Source organism: Monodon monoceros, unplaced genomic scaffold (genome assembly GCF_005190385.1).
Source record: "Monodon monoceros isolate NGI ecotype Baffin Bay Population unplaced genomic scaffold, NGI_Narwhal_1 Super_Scaffold_6, whole genome shotgun sequence".
In the NCBI taxonomy this organism is placed as follows: domain Eukaryota; kingdom Metazoa; phylum Chordata; class Mammalia; order Artiodactyla; family Monodontidae; genus Monodon; species Monodon monoceros.
This window is the reverse complement of record NW_021703783.1, coordinates 91,272,371-91,278,642: the sequence shown is the minus strand read 5'-3', so window position 1 is coordinate 91,278,642 and position 6,272 is coordinate 91,272,371.

Below are 6,272 nucleotides of genomic sequence, written 5' to 3'. Positions count from 1 at the left end.
CCCCCAACCCTTCCCAACACCCCCCACCTCTCCCAACACCCCAATACCCCAACACCTCCCAGCAGCCCCCACCCCTCCCAACACCCCCCACCCCTCCCAACACCCCCAACCCCTCCCAATACCCCCCACCCCTCCCAACACCCCCCACCCCATCCCATGACCGAGCTGTCCATGTGCCGCAGGCACTGTGCTGGGCATGGAGTCACGTAACTCACTCCCAAGCACGTCCTGGGGGCTGGAAAGGTTCGGGGAGGGTGATTGGAGTAAAGACGGGGGCAGCTACGGCAGTGGGGAGGGCTGAGCCTGGGGTGGGCTCTGGAAGGGACCCCAGAGGCAGTTCATTCAGCCCCTGGGTGGGCAGGCTGAGGCTTGCCGCAGGTCACGTCACTCCCAAGTAGCAGCCCCGGTCTACCATCCGTGTTTTCCACACCCTCAGGCGTGTGCACGTGTGCACACACACACACCCCAGCTGCTAAAGGCAAGTCCCGTCTTGGACGAGTGGGGTGAAGGGGCAGCCCCAGGCCATCCCTCCCTGGACCCACCCTCCCCTCCCACCCTTCGGAATCAAGGAGTCAACATTCCTGAGCCCACAGCTCCGGACCACCAGGCCCAACAGCCCGGGCCGGTGGCTGCAGGCCATGCCGGTTATGATGCCCAGGGGCACAGACTGGGGGCCCTGGGAGGTGTTACTGGAGGCCAGCCCATAGGCCTGAGCCAGGTAGGTGACCACATTTAGCCTCTGCAGCCCTGCCTCGCTCCACCTGTGCGCCACCAAAGCCAGCCACCCAGATTCCCCTACACCTGGAGGGCTTTGGCTCTCAGGAAGTAGAGACCTCCAGGAAACGGGCGGTGGGGGCCATGCTGGGCACAGAAGGTGGACTGAATGAACTGGGGTCCCCAGACTGAAATGCCCTCAGCCATGACCCAGGGCCCGCCAGCCCTGCACCCTCCCTGGGGACCACACTGAGTGCCTCGTGATGGAACATGCCTCCCCAGGCAGGCTGCAGTGCTGATGGCTGGGTGCTGAGTGCCCCTCCGAGGTCTGTCCTGCCTGGCGAGGCATGCCGGTCACACCAACCATAACACTGTGGCAAAGACTGGCCACCTCGTGAGGACTCATGCAGCCCCTTCTCCCCAGGCCTTGGAGAACAGGGAAGGGCGGCAATGACTGCCACGCCCCACCCCACCCCGTCATGCGGGCCACTCCTCCCGCCCTTCAGGTCACCATCTCTGGCAGCCTCTGTGACTCCCCAGATCTGGGTGAGGAGTCACAGCCAGACCTTACACGCAGCAGGCACGATGTCAGGGCCTACCACACTTACAGGGCCCACGGAGATGTTTTAATTATTTTTATCAATCAGAAGGGGGGAAAGTGGATATAATCCAGCCTGGATTATATTCTTCTTTATAGCAGCACAATCACAAAATAGAATTTTTAATCCTTTTTTGGAAGAAGGGGCCCACAGAAGTCATACTGAGGCCCTGGTCACGGGGGACCCTTAGAGGCCTGTGTGCCTCCCGGGGCCTTGCTGTGTGGTGATGATCTGCTCACTTGATGGCCTCCTCCAGAAGGGCCACGTCTTACTGTCAGAGCAGGCACACAGTAGGCAATGGGTGAATAAATACACGCTTGTAAATTAAAAAGCGGTTTGCATTGACTGAGCACTTGCCCTGTGCCAGGCACTGTGCTCAGCTCCTGAGAAACAGACGTGCCCATTTTACAGATAAGGATGCGGAGGCTGAGAAAGGCTAAATGACTCGCACGAGTTGTTCACCAGGAAAGCCCAGGTGTCAAGCCTGCACCACTGGCCAGCAATGTCCCCACGGGAGGTGGAGCAGCTGGTGGATGTGTCATTTCCAGGAGGGACAACCTCACATAGATATCAGGCAAGTCCCCCGATGTCAGCCTACGAGTTCTGACACATGGGCCAGTGCCCTTGAAGGCCCCAGTGCCGCCCTGACCTTCCTCCAGGCCACAGCCCGTGCGGGCTGTTCCTCCATGCACCCAGGCGCTGTGCTGGGGGCATGATGAGTGATCATTGTAGCCCACACTCTCTGTGTACCAGGCACCAGCCCGTCTAACCCTCATGGTACCCCTGGGGGCTGTGACTGTTATTCCCGTTCCAGAACACCGCCTGAGAAGTGGGCAGAGACAGGGATGCGGGAGCCATTCCTTCCACCTTGGGAACTTGGAGGCAGGGAAGCAAGCCTTCATGAGACAAGAGACCTTTGAGTGCATCCATGAACGATTAGGATTTCATTAGGTAGAGAAACAGGGCAAGGGCATTCTAGGCCGGGGCACAGCCTGAGCAAAGGTGTGGGAGTGGAAGGGGCCCCGGGGCGCCGCTGAGGAGGGATCTGCTCTGGACTGCAAGTGAGGCCGCAGGGAGTATCGGACTGCTGGCTTTCCGAGGCTGTACGAGGGAGGGGGATGTTTGAAGATTGGGGAGCTGCAGTCAGGCGGGCACTTGGTGCACGTTTATCGAGCATTTATGAGGAGCCAGGCGTTGTAATAGGCATGGGGGAACAGAGATGACTAGGGCACAGTCACCCACTAGAACCTGCCTGGGAAAGTCCATCTCGGCGGGGGATCCACATCTGTCCCTGGCGCCCCGGCAGGCCCCGGCGTCTTTCCCTCCTCGACTGGACTTCTTCCATAAAACAGGCCTAACTGCACTTGCCACCTGGTGACGGAGGCTCCCTGGATAAAAGATTCTGTAAATACAGAGCCCTGTCGCCAGACTGGGCGGGGTGGAGTAGGGAGGTCGCATCAGATTCCCAGGAGGCAGAGAAACAGCCCCTGGGGGGCCGAGGGGCCACCAAAATCCTCTGAGGTTACCGCCTCTTGGTGGCTGTCAAACGTATTCCTGCAGCCAGGAAGTCTGACATTTAAGTCCCCCCCACCCCCGCCCCCACCAAGGCTACTCTGCTTGTGACGGTTAAATGACAGACGCCAACAGGCTGGCAGGTGAGGACGGCAGGGAGGAGGAGATGGAGGGGCCTTGGCTGCAGGGAGGTGGCTGGAGGCGTTACCCTCACCCGTGTGTGCATCTGACACAAGTGTATTGAGCACCTACTAGGATCAGTCCTGCTGCAAGTGTCGGGAGTCCTGGGGGAGGCAGACAGGGACACGGCTCATTCCGCCACTACGTGAGGGGGGAACGGGGAAGCCCGGTCTCTGGAAGCACGGAGAAGCTACCTGACTTGACTTTGAGTCCAGGCCAAACCCGTCTCCCTTCGTCTCTCAAAGACCCCGGCGGCAAAAGCCCTTCGTGCTGAAGCAGCGCCGCTCCTCAGCTGACCTCACACCTGAGGAAACAGAGGCCAGGGAGCCTCGCTGGCTTGTCTCAGGTCACACAGCCAGTTGTGTAACAGACAGGACAGTTATTATTTGCATTTTACGAACGAGAGGTGAAGTGGCTCACAGAGCAGGCCACAGAGAAGGCCACAGAGAAAGCAAGCGGTGCACCCGGCCTAGACCCAGGGCTGCAGATCGCGGGTCCCCCCTTGCTTTTCGGCTGATGCAGGACTTGCCACGGCTGCTGCTCCTCTGGGCTGGAGTGGAAGAAGGTTCCAGAGCCCCAGAGCACTCAGGTTGGCCTCTGGCAGGCAGGGGCTGGGGCGGGAGCCAGTATGGGCTCGTCTCACTGAGCTGTTCCTCGGCATCTCCAGCACAGAGCCAACCTCTCCATTAAGCAGAGCGGGCTCAGCGCCCGGGACGCAGGATGCTTCAGGGGCCCACGGAAATGTTTTCATTTCATTTCTTTTAAAACCGGAAGAAAAATTAAGCATAATAATAATGAATACTTACTCATGAATCAAGCCTAGATTAGTCATCTTTCTACCCACGTGGTTGTAAAATATAATTTAAAAAAATTTTTTTTATGAAGGAAGGGGCCACCGAGGCAAAAGTGCCTGGCAACAGAGAAAGCCATCGTGTGGCCCCACGGCAGTGGCTGCACCGTCAGCCACCCAGAGCCTGTTCCAGTTGGGGCAAAGCTGGCCACCTCTGCCCTGCCACTGTTGATGAAACGATGACGGGAGAAAGGAGGAGCAATAACAGAGCCGTGAAAAGAGAGGAGGGGCGCTGGGAGAAGACTAACAAATGAATGGTGGCCGGGCAGAGAGACGAGTCTGAAAGGGCAGAGCGTGGCTCAGGGAGAAGATGGCAGAAAGGCCAGGGGCAGCGGAGATGGGCAGACAGAGCTGTGTGTGATCGCACAAGTCTGACAGGTCCCATCAGTGAGGATGGTCAGGACAGAGGGAGGCGCCTCACACAGTCCTGGGAGCCTTGAACAACAAGACCAGGAATTTCCCAGGGGCCCTAATTATATTCCCGTGGCTGCCGTAACAAATTACCACAGATTTGGTGACTTAAAACAACAGAGATTTATTCTCTCATAGTTGAGAAGACCAGAAGTCCAAAACCAAAATCACTGGACGAAAGTCAAGGTGTTGGCAGGGCCTTGCTCCCTCTGGAGACTCTAGGAGACACTCCGTCCCTGGCTTCTCCCAGCTTCCAGTGGCCGCCAGCATTCCTTGTCTCGTGGCCGCACACTCCAATTTGTTTCTTTGGCCACATTGCCCCCTCCTCTTCTCCTCTGCCTTTCTCTTAAAAGGACACTGGTGATTACATTTAGAGCCCACTCTGATAATCCAGGATAATCTCCCCATCTCAAAATCCTTCCTTTAATCGCATCTGCAAAGACTTTCCATGTATGGTAACATTCACAGGTTCCAAGAATTAGGACCTAATATCTTTGGGGCCCATTATTTACCTACTACAGGCCCACAGAGGCAACACAGTTTAGTAGAGGGCTGCCTCTAGCCAGCCTGTGGCCATGGCCCTTGCCTGAGACCAGTGGAAGGCACATGGCCTCTTGCTTTACAAACCAGCACATCCTGGGAAGGGGGTCCTTCTGCCAGGATCCTTGGAAAGGAGTGAAGCAGGCTCTGCAACGGAGGTGGCGGGATATGGAGACTCCACTGGAATTGGCTAGGACAGAACTGAGGCATTAAGCTCCTTGGGGTGGAGAAGGTGTCAAGAGAAGGCCCCTCCCTTACCTGGAGGCTGACTCTAAATCTGATTTCAATTCTCACTTCACTCATCCCATGTTCAGCAGATACTCAGACATGAGCCAGCCCTTGTCTTCAGGGGGCTCAAAGCCTAACCCCAGAGGCAAGCACTGTTGTCTTCAATAGATTGTAACTGCAGGTGAGGCCCCTCTTTTCCGGGTGGGGCAGTGGAGACCCAGGGATCAGGGGGTCATCTTTGTATGGAGTCGACTTAGCACAAGGGGCTTCACATTTCCTCAATCCCCTACCCCCAGCGTCTTCCTGTCCTGATTTCATTATTTCTAGTCTCTTCCTCTTGGCACTTTAAAAGTGAAGTAACAACAGTTTCATCTTCCCTTAGAAGAGCTTGCCAGGAAGTGACTCCTCCCAAGCTGGGCACTTTCTGCATCTGTAGAGTTGGCCAGTGGGGAGCCAGGGGGGAGCACAGGACCCTTGAAGTCAGGCAGCATGGTATTCATTCCGTATCTATCAAGTACTCTTTCCACACTCAGATTTGAGTAAAGCAGAGGAACAGGTAACCAGCCTTGCCTTCTCAGCACCAACTGGGGCAAGAATCCTCCTTCAAATGAAGAAAAGCTTCTGCCATGAAATTTGGGGGCCTCTGAGGGCAGACTGAGAAGTGGCAGAGCTTCCTGCCAAGTCTGGAATCCCAAAATCAATCCCAAAATGGAAAAAAAAAGGGGGGGGGGCTTGGATATGGAGAGAAGCTTCTAATCTCAGTTTTGCCTCGTTGAAGCTGTGTGACTAAGCAAATCACTTAAAAACTCTATGAACCTGTTTCCTGATCTGTAAAAAAAAAAAAAAAGTGTAGAAATGCCTAAGAAAACAGTTACGCAAGAGATTCCAACAATCGTTTTGGGGAGGTCCTCTAAGGGCTAACTACACGCTACCCCTCCAGGTGGGTCTTAGGCCAGGGGTTGTCAATCTCCCCTGCTCCCCACTTCCTCGTGCCATCTTCAATACCTTTAAGGTCCTGGCACCCCGGCCCTGTCGCGTCATCTTGCCGAGAGCTGGGCCCCAGAAGGCCGCGGGTGGGGTGAGGCGCATGAGGCAGTACCAGGACAGGGCCCAAGTGTTTTGAGCAACCAGACCGGGAGTCAAGTGCGAAGTCAGGCCAGGTCAAGCCCCCGCTTGCCGGCTCCATCCGAGTCCTCCAGCGCCCAGGGGTTACCCAGTCACTCGCGCCTCCCACGCGC